This window comes from Phyllostomus hastatus, unplaced genomic scaffold (genome assembly GCF_019186645.2).
Source record: "Phyllostomus hastatus isolate PE091 unplaced genomic scaffold, TTU_PhHast_1.1 phas_scaffold_21, whole genome shotgun sequence".
In the NCBI taxonomy this organism is placed as follows: domain Eukaryota; kingdom Metazoa; phylum Chordata; class Mammalia; order Chiroptera; family Phyllostomidae; genus Phyllostomus; species Phyllostomus hastatus.
This window is the reverse complement of record NW_025334017.1, coordinates 49,342,064-49,355,712: the sequence shown is the minus strand read 5'-3', so window position 1 is coordinate 49,355,712 and position 13,649 is coordinate 49,342,064. Positions and strand designations below refer to the sequence as shown.

Genomic DNA, 13,649 nt, shown 5'->3' with positions numbered 1-13,649 from the left:
TGACGGGAGGACGCGCGGCCGCTGCTCACTGGGCCGGTGGCGGCGGCGGCGGCGGAGGACGCGGACCGGGCGGTGGCGGCAACGGGAGAGCCGCGGGCAGCTCCCTCGCTGCACGCGGGCCGGGATGAGGGTCTGTGGCGGCGCGGCTCTCGCGCACCCGGCTGGTGAGAGCGCGGGCGGTGGGCGGTGCGGGCCGGGAAGATGGCGGAGAGGCCGGCGCTGCGGCCCCCGCCCGACCGCGCGAGGATCCCGACCCGCGGCGACTGAGGGGACGGGTGGGACCGCGGCTGGGCGCGGGAGAGGCCGGGAGGGGGCGGGCGTGCGCGGGAGGCGAGGGTCTCGGGCCACGCGGGACAGGCGTGTGAGGTGGGCGCGAGTGGGCGTGAATGTGCCCGGCCCGAGGGTGGGCGTGAGTGCACTGCAGGGCCTGAGCTCGGGGCGTCGGCGCGGTTTCCGGGGTGCCGTCGGGGCGGGTGCGGGGCCGCTCGGCTTTGTCCGGTTCGGCGGACACGCGGGAGCTGGCCGTGGCCGCCGAGCCCCGCGGACCTGGCCTTTGCAGCAGGGTGGGCTGGGGCGCCCCGCCTCCCTCCCGGCCGCCCTCCGGAGTGGGATTCCTCCGGCTGCGAAGTGGGCGGAGGGTGTTCTGTGCCGAGGGCCGCTCGCGAGGCAGGCGGCGGTCTTGGGGGTCAAGACGTCTTTCATCTGAAACGCGCGGCCGGGCCGCGAGGCCGCGGCAGCTGTGGGTGTGTGAAGTGCGGCTCCCACCACAGCTGCTGTGGGCGCTGCGCAGCCTTCACCAGCGAAAATGCGGCGCCCCACCCCCCCCAACCCTTCAGTGTCGCGTGGTTTAACCGAACCTCTAGTGACCTCTGCAGAAACCTACAGTTGCAGGGCTCGTGTTCCTCCCTCCGGGCAGACAATAGGAGATTTGTCTTTGAAGCCAGTGAGGGGAATGGAACCCTGTAGGTCCTGGGTGCCTCTGCAAACAGCAGGTGGTTCCCGGTCGGCGGCTCCCCATTCACAATGAGCAAGGTGTGTTTCTCCTCGCTGGGGGAAGGGGAAGGAGATTTGATAGGAGGTGTGACTGTAAAGCAAGGAGACTCATTCCCCAAAGCGTCCTGGCCGACTGGGTGACCCGAAGACGCTGGCTCAGTGAATGAGCAGACGCCGCCGGCCAGTCTCCCTGCCTGCAGGTCGTCTCATCAGCTGTCTTCCCTAGAGGCTGGAGGAGAGTGGAGAGGAGCGTGGCTTCTGGAGCCAGACTGCCTGCCTCTGAGTCGTGACTCTTCTGTTTACTGCCTTTGTACTCAGTGCCTTTGGTTCCTCAACTGTGAAATGGGAGCACCAGTCCTACTGGCCTCCTAGGGTTGGTCTGGGGACTCAGCACATCCCAGAGGCTGTAAAACGCTTTGTACCTGGTGCATTGCCAGCGTTCAAAAAATTCAGGGTGTTACCACTGCCAAGGTGTGGTTTCCAGGTGCATTTGCTGTGGTCCCCTAGCATCAAGTCTGCGGCTCCCCTTCCTTACACGCACCAGGTGGGGCCGCATTTGGAGAAACAAGTCTTCTTGAAGGTATACGAGGATCAAATTTCAAGTACTTAGATAAATTATTATATAGAACTGTTTAAAAGTGTCTTTAGGAAAAGCTTCCAGTGAGCAACTGGAATATCTAGCTCTTACTGTCCTGGAGAATTGATGGGATTGTTGTCGACAGAGATGAAATTTAGAGCAGTTCTTGGGTGATTCTGTGTTGGAATTAAACTACCCAAGCCATAGTTATACTTCACAGTGTTATCCTTGTAATAGAAAAGGTAACTTTTTAACAAACTCTGAGTAACAATAAGGACATAAGCAACAGGAAGTGAGAACTCGGATTTACCAGTGCTGTAACATTCTGTCTTGCTAAATAAACTGTTGGAAGCAATTAGACTTCTATTTCCGGAGGAGCTGATTCTCCTCCTCAGGTCTAGGGAAAGGACCTCAGATTTACCCTATACAACCACATGTCATCGCCTTCATCGGTGTGGCACTGAGGCTAAGCAGAGACCCTTCCACTTTGAGACTTGGCATTTGCGGGGTTTACGGTGAGAAGCTTTGATGTTCAGAACAAATGGTAACGAAACAGGGTTTGTGGGCAAACTTTAAAATATCTCTGGATTTTAAAGGGTCCGTCCCACCCTGGCTGGTAGGTCTCAGTGGACCGAACCCTGACCTGTGAATGGAAGGCCGTGGGTTCCATTCCCGGTCAGGATGCATGCCTGGGTTTCAGGCCAGGTCCCCACTTGGAGGTGTGCAAAAGGCAGCCCATGGATGTCTCTGTCCCACATCAATGTTTCATCTCCCTCTCTTTCTCTTCCCTTCCCCTCTCTCTAACAATAAATAAAATATTTTTAAAAATAAAAATAAAGTGTCTGCCGAAACCGCCTCTTTTGCGTGTGTGCTGGGGTGGACTGTCCTTGAACAATTTCATAACAGCAAATACAGTGTCTTGTTAGGCTTCTTCCAGGTTCTTTATGCTCTTGAAAAAGATGCCTGTGTGATACATTCTCGTACTGAGGTGCCTAATTTTACTAGCAAAACCCCTTTGCTGTGCCTTTTCATGACCAGTGGTCGTTGGATCATTTGTTGTGGGTCTTACGCCTTCTGTCCCAAAGGCTGCTCTGTGAGTGTCCTGTCTCGGAAGCGCAGCCTTGGTGCGCAGCCCACGTGCCGTGCTGGGACTGGCAGGCACCTCTGGCAGAATGAGCTGGACTGCCCGCCTGCCTGCCTGCTCCCATGTTCCTTCTCCTGTGACTTTACTTGCTCCCCGAAGTAAAGTCCACACCCTCAGTTACTGGCCTTCTCTGCTGCCTCCTGTACCTGCTTCTGTGAGCCTTCTTCCAGTCTTTGGGACTTGTCCTTGATGTTATCGGGCAGCTCTGCCGTGCTTCCCAAGGTCATGAGTGACCCTGACTCCCATCCTCTGGCCACACTGTTTCACCTGCTGCGATGGACCTCCTCACCGGGGCCTAGAGCCTGGCCCACTCCCCTTCTGCCGTGCTCCTGCCTCGGGCTTTCTGGGACCGATATTTTGCAGGGCTTCGTATTTCCCTGAAACTTGAGTTCCTCAGCAGTGCCTGCCCTCTTGCTCAGGCCCCCAAAATGTGGTGGTGACATAAATGAATTTTATCATCATGTGTCTGAGAACTTAGATAATAGGAGTTGCATCCCACCATCCACAAGCTTGTTGCTAACCTCCGACTCACAACGGTCTTTGATGTAGTTTGTGTGTTGTGAAAAGAGTTTATGGGCCATTATCTTGCTCCACCCGGTGGAGTTTTTCTTGGTTCGTCATTGGTGTGGATTTTTTCTACTTTCTTTGAGGTCTTTGGGAAAACCATGCTATCCAGTATTAGGAACGAGTTTTAATATTCTATAATGTTTCCTAAGTACCATTAATTCAGTACATGCTAACTGAATGTCCAACATATGCTCAGTCAGCTGTGTGTGTCCTGTAGTCCCACAGGCCTGCGGCACACTGCTGTTTGAAGGAGCTTGCGAAGAAGTCAGCTGAGACTGTGAGCCCTCCACACAGTGCTCCAGACCAGAGTCTCAACGCTGCAGCCGCTGGCGGGCCCTTGCCTGGCTTTATGAACAAAGTTTTATGGAAACACACCCCCTGCATTTTTGTATTGGCCTGTGGCTGCTTTGGCAAAACTGACTGCGTGCTTCAGAGACTACGGCCTACGAAGCCTAGACTGTCTGCTGTGTGGCCCATTTACAGAAAAAGGCTCTAGAACACAAGGCCTGCGGGCCGAACCCGGCCCTCCACCTTGTTTTATCCATTCTGGCACCTTGTTTCTACCTGGTGGCAGTGCTGAGCTCTCATTTAAATGTTACAGAGTAGTTACATTTATGCAGCCCTAAAATTGCATTCAGCCCTTTGAAGGCAACCGCAAGGCTGATGTGGCCCCCGGAGAAAATGAGTTTGACACCCCTGCCCTAGAAATGCAGGGGGAAGTGAGTACAGGTGGAGCTCTAGCGTTAGGGGAAGTTTCAAGTAAGGGATGATCTTCCAGCCAAACCTTGCGCAGCGGGAGGGGGGGGGGGCACTGCCGCACCACAGAGGAAGGTGTTTCCGGTTTGGAGGCAAAGGTGTGAGGTTGGTCTGTGTGTGGTTTGAGGGGTGAGAGGTTGTGTAAGGAATAAGAGGACCCAAGCGTTATAATGTGAATGTCTCTGAATTCAGGTGACAGGCCTTATACTGTAGTTCTCCAGCTGATAGGGAGCCACTCAGGTCTGTGAGCAGGGAAATCCTGACGAAGCGGGGGAACACGCGACTGGCGGTGGCGTGTAGGATGGATCGGAGAAGAGAGAGACCTGATTCAGGGGGCGTACTGGACACCTTCCTCTGGGGAAGGCCAAGGTTACAAACTACCCCCACACTTGAGTAGCTTACAACACCACTTCTTGCTCACATTCCCTTTGCTTGTGGCTCTTTTCTGAGAGTCCATTCCTGGACCTAGAACAAGCCCCTGCGTGGACGACGCTATTCTTATGCCAGAGAGTGGCAGAAACTGTCTTTTCGAGCTTTATAGCTAACAGCTCAGTTTCCACAGGCCAAATCAGGTCACCTAGCCCAGCCTACCTCCAGGGGGAGGGGTGGATGCAGTTTCCCTAGAGGGAGCAGGAAGTCCCATGGCCAGGGGCAGGATGGAAGAGGTACAGCCCTCTTATGGGGAAGGACTGAGCAAATAGTGGAGACCATACGGTGGCCCCTCCTCCACCCCCAAAAAGGCAAGCCTGCCCCATGCTCTGAGCAGCCTTCCCTGCTCAGCTGGGGATCCTGGGACCAGCCTCGGACCTTCATGCTTCTCAGACCCTGCATTCTCCACTTCCGGGCTCTGCCCTTCAGTGCTTGGGGACCATCATCTGCTTGGTTACTGCCTGCAAGCTTGGCATCCTGGGTTCTCCCCTGACTGCCACATCCCATTGCTCTGGGTCTTGCTCATGCACCTCCCAAGTAGTTACCAAATCCATTGTCCCTCTGTTACCAGGGCCACTGGCCAAGCAGCGGCTGTGCTAGTCCATTCGGCATTATGGCCGTGCCTCCTGGGCAGGCTCCCTCTGCTCCACAGAGCTGAGCAGGCGGTGTGTGCGCAGTAGTGGTTCTTTCTCGGGGCGATTTGTATGGAGCCACTTGTGGTGGTGGTTCCAGCTGGGAGGGGTGCTGCTGGTGTTGTCTACATGAGGCCAGAGGTGCTGCTCAGCACCCTTCAGTGCACAGGACAGCCCCACGGCCAGTCTGCCTGGCCAAGGAGCGGGCCCAGAGCGTGTCCTGTGGGTCACTCCCCTGCCCTGCACTCCTCCCTTGCTCCCCATGCCTCCTAGGCTGCTCTCCAAGGCCCTGCATGCTCTGACTCAAGCTCTGCTCTCCAGCGACACCAGCCGAGTGCCACCAAGCCCAGCCCTGCTCCATGTTCCATGCCTCCCACAAAAAAGCAAAGCTCAGGCATCCCCTTCAGGGCCTTTGGCCCTCCCTGGGGCCTGTCGCAGCAAGAACCCCTTCCTGGTCCTTTCCTTAGCCCCAAAGTTCTCCTGCACTCCAGGTGCTCTGAGCCTGCAGAGGGCCCAGGTGCTGACACAGTCCTGGGACTGTGGTGAGAAGCCCAGTGGGCGGCGGGAGAGCCAGCTGATGGGTCCCTGATCAGTTTCTCAGATGCTGGGCCTGGTGGTGCAGCAGTGGTCCCTGTGCCGAAGAGATGAGTGAGACTTTGACGCAGTCCTGGCTGGTGAACATGACTCCCTGAGCCTTAGCCCTGTCTGCGGACCAGGTTATGTTTGTCCTGTGCATTTTCCAGGGGTGTCGTGAGGCTGAGGCAAGGCTGAGTTTCAGAGGAGCCTGTGAAATACTGGACATTCGATGTGCGTGAAGTTTTAAAGCATTGATTTCCACACTGAGGAGCTGACAGCCAGCAGAGCACGTTTCTGTCCTCCTGCAGACTTGTGGAAGACGAGACAAGCCCCAAGTGTAGACAGCTGCACGGAAACAGCCCTGGTGTGTGGACAGAAAGGTCACCGTGGAGCTTCACGGCAGGGTTGTCCCTCAGACACTTGCTGTGGCTCTCTGGTAGGCCCCTTCAGCCATTTCTGGGGACTTCTGTGGCAGCCAGCGTGCTCCTCTTGGCAGTGCGGACGACGACGAGACACGGGCACTGTCGGGCCTCCCCACAGACCTCACGGTGTTTGTGCATGGGGCCCTGTGGGTCACTAGTAAGGGGAAGCAGCACCTGGACTCTAGAAGCCGTTTTTCTACTTCATTGCAGTGTCAGCCTTTTATTTTATATTTAAAATGCAGCTGTTCTAGTAGGATTCCTAGTGCTTCGGACTCTGAGAAGCCCGAGAAGTAGCAGCCTCCTGTTGGTGCAGCCAGCCTTCCCGCCACGGCTGCTGGGGCCCAGGACGGGGTGGAGTAGAGCCCGCCTGCATTGGTCTGGCAGGACTGGACATCCGGTCCGTGCTTCCAGGCTCGCCCACGCTCCTCCTGCCGTCTGCCGCTGTGTGCCGGCCACTCGCCACACAGGTGTCTCGACAGGGAGGCAGACCAGGCCCCTGGTGGGGGCACACAGGAGTGGGCTGCGGTAACCTCCCATGAACAGCAGAGGTGGAGGTGTCGGGGGTCTTGGGGAGACCGCTAAGGTGGCTGCTAGCCTCAGCTGGGGACGTGGAGTTTAAGTGGCCTTTCCAGGGGAGGGGGTGTCTCGTCTAGAAAGGTGGGGTATGTGTGACTGAGTTGTTCAGCGCGCTAACCAGGCAGAGGAGCCGTGCGTCTCGGGTGGAAGGGGCTGCACGAAGCAGGAGTGGCCGTGGGGTGGCAGAATTTGCCGGAGCACTTCGTGCTGGTGCGCCCAGTGAGGCTGGGATGGGCAGGTCAGAGGTCGGCAGGTGAGTGCAAGGCAGGAGGGAGCACCCCTCGCCTGGCACGGCCGCCTGCCGTAGTCAGACCGCCGGTGACACCGGTGATGCCGGGGCCCAGACAGTGGTTCTGTGAGAGGCCCCGGCCCTCCCTGCCCTCTCCTCTCCGGAACACACGAGAGCTGATACGAAGACGCTGCTCGCTTGAGCCATTCTGTTTTCAGTCAGAACAGAGATCCCTGGCAAGAGCCTTCTGGGAAACGCTGTGGGCAGGGCCTCGATCAGTGCCCCTCGAGCTCTGTGTGGTGGCCCCCGTGGGGGATGAGGCAGGGCGCACCTCACCCCGGCTGGGGGGTCCTTAAAGAGCGGGCACCAACTTCTGGGACTTTCCCACTGGATGGAGTTGGCGCTGCCTGGTCTGAGGGCCCTGTGCTTGGTGACCCTGCGCTGCCTCCCCAGCCAGCCAGGGAGCCAGCAAAGGACCGGGGCTGGGGGTCTGCTGTAGGAGGAAGCCGCGTGCTGGTGGCGAGGGGCGGCGGGAGTGTGGTTGGTGGTTGTGTCTCTCAGTCCTTCGTCTTGCGGAGCTCCGGGAGGTGGTGCTGGGCCCGGTCTGCAGGTTGAGGCGCCTGCCTCCTGCAGCCGAGACGGGGCAGGAACACACATGCAGCAGGGCCCTCGGGGTGCGAGCCTGGGGCAAGGCAGGGCCAGCCAGGCTGACCGCTGACCACAGGGGCGGAGTGTCGGCGGTGAACCGGAGGAGGCAGAAGTATGGGAACAGGTGCCGCTGCCGTAGCACGTGTCGGACTGGCTCTGCGTAAGCCGCAGTCATGTTCCACCCTGCGACTCCACCAGAGCCGGAGCCTGCTTCCAGCAGGCTCAGACCAGCTTGCAGGGAGCTCTCTCCGGGCAGGGCGTCGCGAAGAAGGGAGCAGAGGACAGGAGGAGCACCCCAGAGCAGGAATGAGGCTCGGTTTGCAGGTAGATGACGTGGATGCCATCGCCCACAGCAGGAGCAGGAAGGCAGGTGGACAACAGGAACTAAAAGGAGCCGGCAGAGGCTGGTCTGGGAGGCTCAGGGCAGCGGCCCAGCAGGGTGGGGGACTCCTGTCAGCACCGCCGGCAGGGAACCTGGGAAGCACTGTCCAGACCCTGAGAACGTGCCCTCTGCCCCACAAATCATGAGCCAACTGCCAAATAGATAAAGGTGTTTTCAAACGTACCTCCCACCTACCCTTTTTCAGGAGGAAGGGAGAAGAGCCCTGGCCAGGGGGGCTCAGTGGGTTGGCGCATCGGCCCGCAGACGGAAGGGCTGCGGGCTGGATCCCCGGACAGCGCATGCGCGGGAGGCAGGCAGTCGGTGTTCCTCTCACATCGGTGTGTGTGTGTGTCTCTCTCTCTCCCACTCTCCCCCTTCTTTCCTTCCTCTTTTAAGATCAGTGAAAATATCCTCGGGTGAGGATTTAAAAAAAGAAAGAAATGAGAGCCAGGAAAAGGCTCTCGCAGATGGAGAGGTGGCGCCCCCACAGGCAGAAGCGAGAGCACCAGGCACCGCTGCTCTGCTGGTGGTCCGCGGGCCCTGTGCACTCTGCTCACCTGCTGCACCTTTGTCCAGCCTCTCGGGCACCTTGGCTGTCCCCTCCGGCTGTCCCCTCCAGCCACACTGCTCACTCCGAGTGTGCTGACAGCCACCTTGGTGGTCAGGGCGGCGGGGGCTGGGGGGGGGCAATGCTTGGCCGTCGTTTGCAGCAGGCTGGGGGCTGCCAGAGCTCCAGCTCTCGCCTCTCAGTGAGAAGTCAGGCCCTGTTGCCCCCCACGGTGCCCCCCGTTGTCCCCTGTGGCAGCTCTGCCTGTCAGCGCACACCTGCTGCACGTTGCACAGCGTGAAACAGCTGGCTTCCGACCTGTCCCCTCCAGGCCGCCACTCTGCCGTCCCTCCACCTGCTGTCCCTCCTGCCTGCTCTCTCGAGGCCGTGCCCACTGCCTGTCTCCAGGCCACCGGCACCCTCTGCCCCCCTCAGCCGTCTCTGCGCGTCCATCTCACCCTGGCTTGCTGCCCGGTCCCCTTGGGGAGCCCATCCCCTCATGCCTGTAAACACGCTGATTAGGAAAGTGGAATTCCCGTCATATGCTGATTTCTTCTAAACTTGTATCCAGAGCTCGGGCCTCTTCCGGAGCTGCCGCAGAGCCCGCTGCAGACGCACTGTCGGACCTGCGGAGGAAGTGCCTGGGCCGCCTCCCCTCACAGGGCCAGTCCAGCCCTCCCACCTCCCCGTGCCTTCCACTGGGGCTGCCACCTGTTAGGGGCTGCGCGTGGGCTGCGGCGAAAGGGAGAGCTCTGTCACGTGGGCCACCACACAGACTCGGGAGGCTGCACCCGTGCAGCAGATGACACGCACACTCTGTGCACAGCCTCCACCAGCTACCCAGAGTGCGCCCATGCATCCGGGGAGGGTGCCTGACGCGGAGTGTGGCTGAGATGTGGTGGGCCCGTGTCTGTGCTCCCCTCACCCAGCAGCAGGGTGTTGAGGTGCAGGGAAGCAGGGCTCCGTGCACCCCAGTGGGAGTCGGGCCTAGAGAGAGAGCACGGGCAGCACCTACCCAGGAGGTGGGTCTGTGTCCTCAGTGGGAGAAGGGGCGGACTTGGAGACTCTCATGTACCCTGCTCCCTCCTGCCGCCCCCCCCCTCCCCTGCCCTCCCAGCAGCAGCTGTGGTGGCCACATAGCGGGAAGGCGCTGCTGATGACCAGCTGTGGCCAGCTTGGGTGATAAGGGGTCCATTGTCCCCTCACTTGGCTCCTTCGGGAGGGACTGGCTGCAGGGGGACTGGATCCAAGCGCCGAGTGGCCTTGCTCCTGTGCCTCACGTGTTATTTCTGCTTCCTGGTGTTGTTTTGAGAAGTCTCTCCCCACCGAGGACAAAGTGGCCCCAAAGCTGGTGCTCTCAGCAGGCAGGGGCTGCTTCCGCTGCCTTGGCTCTGTGCCCATCCTGGTGAGGGGACGCAGGGGGGCACTCAGACACCTGGAGGGGCCCAAGCAAGGGGGTCTCGAGAGGAGGGGAGGTGACAGAAGCTTAGACAGGTGTGTCCAGCCCCTGTGGTTCTGGCTGGGCCCAGGGCGAGCAGCAAGGAGCTGTGGAGCTCAAGTTCAGACACTCGCATTTTAAAAATGGGACCTAGGGTTCACGCTCCAGCCCAAGCCCAGTGCGTTGTGCGGGTGGCGCTGGCTGCCCCTCTCGGCGCGGCGTCACTGCGCGTGACGGCTGTCTCTGTGGTGGTTCACTCTCTCCAGCCACCCAGCCGCGCGCTCACACACAGCACGCAGAGACAGCTCCCCACCCGGACGAGGACACGCTGCCTCCGAGCTCCCTGCGCGGTGCGGTGCGGCGCCGCGGTCAGCCCCCAGGTCCGCGTGCTGCAGAGACGGTGCGGGGGCCGGTGGGGCCTGCGCTCCTGTCCGCCAGGCAGCTGCAGCCTCGCCGGCTGGTGAGGCTGGTGACGCGTGGTTGTCCTGTGAGCCTTCTGGCGCCCGAGGCTGCTGGCTCTGGGAGCACGTCGTCCGTGTCCCTCCTCTTCCCTTGGGCAGGCCGTCTCCGTGAGCGCAGACGCTGGGTTCGGCCGCTGCCTGGCAGCGTGGTGTCGGTTCTCGCTGCAGCTCCGCCAGCCGACCTGGGGACGGGGACTGCAGGGGACAGCCCATCCTTGGCCACTTGTTGAGCACCCACCTGTGTCCTTGTTATGTGGTGAGTTTTCAGGAGTGTCCCGTGGACGGTGGAAAGAGTCCTGGCCCTGTGTGCCCCAAGGGGAAGCCTGGCTGGCCGAGCCTCTCTGCTGTCGGTTCTCGTCTCCTGGGGAGCGCGGCCTGCTGGCGGCGGCGCTCCGCGCTGCGCTCACGGAGCTGCCCTTTCCCGTCAGTGCAGCTTGTCCCTTCTTGACTTCCAGCATTTCACACCCCGTTGTGAGTGTCTGGTGTAAAGCACACGTCTGGGGCTTTGAAACTCTTGTGTGACGGTGTTTATCTCATCGGACCACTGGTCCATTTCGTTTAGTGCGATTCTCATGTTTGAGTTACTCTGACGTCTCTGTATTCTGGTTTTCCTGTCGTCTGGGACAGGTTGCTTTTTTCTCCTTTCTTAACTTCTTTTGGATTGATTTTTTTTCCTCCTTTGTTGGATTGGAATTCATTCACTCAGCTTCCATAGTGGCTGCCCCAGATGTCTTAACGTGCAGAAATCACTTATCAAAATCCAAACTAAATATTATATTTACTGTTCTCAGGACAATTCAGAGACCTTAGACCTGTGAGTGGTGACTTCCATCCCTCCCCCAGGCTGACCCCTCCTGTCCCAGCTCCTGCCAGGTTCACCTCGGTGCCTTGGGCTTCAGCCTCAGGGTGTCCCCTGGGCTTGTCACCGGGCCTGTCCTAGGCTTTCTGTCCTCCGCTGCTTCCGATCTTCTCAGACCTTCGAGAGCTGCTGCTGGCCAGGCCTTCACGTGCCTGCTCCTGGTTTTATTTGTTTCCCCTCTGAGGTTCTGAACTTTCTTCCCTGCTCATCACTAGATTTGAAATTTAAAAAAAAATAGTTTAAAACTCTCATATTGTTTGTTTGTTTGTTCTTTCTTAGAGGGCTGGTCAAAGCTGTCTTGTTCCTTATTGTGACAGAGATGGACGTATTTACTCCCACCTGTTTCCAGTAGGCGCTTCGGGCCAGCAGGGCTGCTCCTGGTCCTCCCATTGGTCCGGCATTCGGCCCTTCTGGGACAGCACTGGCCCCTCTGTACCTGCGACTTGGCAGGAAACTCCTGTGACAGTCAGAGTTGGCGAAATGTTTCTCGGGCTTATGAACAGCTTTCTGGAAACTCGAGCAGTAACTGGAAGGGACTCCCCCAGAGGCGGCAGCAGCCCCTCAGACCCTATTGCTGGTGGAGGATGCAGCCCCCCGAGGCCCTGCTGTGCCTGGGGTGCTGTGCAGACCCAGTGGTCCAGCACCCAAGACCTGTGCTTTCTGATTATGTGCTCTTCCTGACGTTTTTCTGCGCCGCTTTCTGTTGCATTAAAAGTTTCTATTTTGTTTTATTTTCCTCTAGTATTGATGAAATTTCACAGTGAGTCCTAACAAAGCCTCTGCTCTCCTTTGGACCTGAGAACAACTTGTGTAACTGCTCACTGAACCAGCTTGTTTATGTAGTTTTGACTGAAAATGTTCTTTTACTGGCTTGAAAATACTGGGCTCTCCGGCTCCCAGCCCTCCCTCCTTCGTGCTCCCAGGGTCTGGGGGTGGGAAGTTCTGCTCTTGATGCTGTGTTGGAAAAGAACTTTATTTCACTCCTCTTTCTGAAAGGGAGTCTGGCCGACCTTAGGCCCAACACTGGTCATTGTTCTCAGCTTTGCCTCTGGGTTCAGTCTTCACCATGTGGTTGCACGTCCTCCGGGGCTGCTGTGAGTTGCCTCTTCGGCTGGGCTCTGCTCAGCTGCGTGGTTTCGTGTGTTTGTGGGAATTGTCCACTGCATTTGAGAAGTGCCCCCCCACTTGGGGGACAGGGACATGGGGGCGGGTGCTGGGCTGTGTTCTGGAGCACTGCCTTCCAGAGTGAGTCAGATCTCCCGCAGGATGTAAGGCCTCCTGGGGGGTGGCCCATCTCTGATGGGTGCTGTTTAATGTTCCAGTTGCTCACCCCCACCTGAGTGATCCATGGTGGCTGTGGGGAGTCTCAGGATGCCCTGCCATTGCCGTGGTCCCATTCATCCCCCTTCTCCAGATGTGGCAGGGGATCCTGGAGATATCCGAAGCAGGGCCAAGTGCAGGGGTCCCCACTGTGGTGAAGCATGATCCCAAGCAAGTGAGGAACAGCACGCAGGGAGGGCCACTCGGGACCCATTGGGCCTGTGGCTATTGGTCACACATGTCCAGGCACAGCACATTATGCTTGCATGTGCCTACACACTTGTCCACACACGGCCACAATGTGCCTGCATGTGCTCACACGGTCACACCAGGCTCACACGTGTTTGTACACACATGTCCATGCATGGTAACGTGTTCGTGTGTGATTCATGCATGGTCTGTACGCACCTGTCCATCTGCACACAGTCACAACATGCGGTCGTGTGTGTACACGCACATGTTCACCGGGGTGAGAGGAGCAGACGCGGCTGCCTCGCCTGTGGGAGGAGCGTTGCCAGGTTCCAGGAGCAGATTGCAGCTTCCAGGGGCTCGTTCTCAGCACAGACCTGTGAGGAGCCGGCACAGAGCGTCTTCTGTTCCGGAGCCTGCGTGGGAAGTTGGCATCAAAGACCTTCTCGCCCACTCACGACTGGAACTTTCCCACAGTGGGGACGGGGGAATGGCAGGAGGCCCAGATGGCGGTTTGGCGGCCTCAGAACACGGAGTGCAGGCTGCAGCGTCTTGTCCTGCTCTGTCTGCGCCCTCAACTGTCATCTGCCCTGCTCTCCCGCCTGAGGCTCCCAGTGTCAGCACAGGCCACGTCTGGCCTGCGAGTGACCCCGGGCCACTCTGTGCTCATCTGTAGGTGAGGACTCAGGTGGAGGGCAGGGTGGCCGCACACACCTCCGGTGGGAAGACCTGTGAGGAGCTGTGCTGTGCCCGCAGAGGTGCTGTGCCCGCAGCTCCATTTTGTTTCAAAGGCTCATACGAGGTCACTGAGCAGGAGAGAGGGTCGGGAGAGTGGCAGGTGTCTTCTCCACACTGCACCCCCCTCCAGGAGCCCGCCTCCCACCTGCACAGACAGGTGAGAAGT

At 58.8% G+C, this 13,649-nt stretch overlaps 1 protein-coding gene across 2 annotated transcripts in view; it reads left to right on the top strand.

Annotated features, from left to right (window-relative positions):
• The first annotated feature begins 5 nt into the window (after positions 1 to 5).
• The window catches only part of ARHGAP39 (Rho GTPase activating protein 39), a 56,178-nt gene continuing 42,534 nt past the window's right edge, over positions 6 to 13,649 (top strand). For both annotated transcript variants that reach the window (XM_045860820.1, XM_045860819.1), the window contains exon 1: positions 6 to 164. The gene's annotated coding sequence lies outside the window, so the exon portion shown is untranslated. The remainder of the gene's footprint in view (positions 165 to 13,649) is intronic.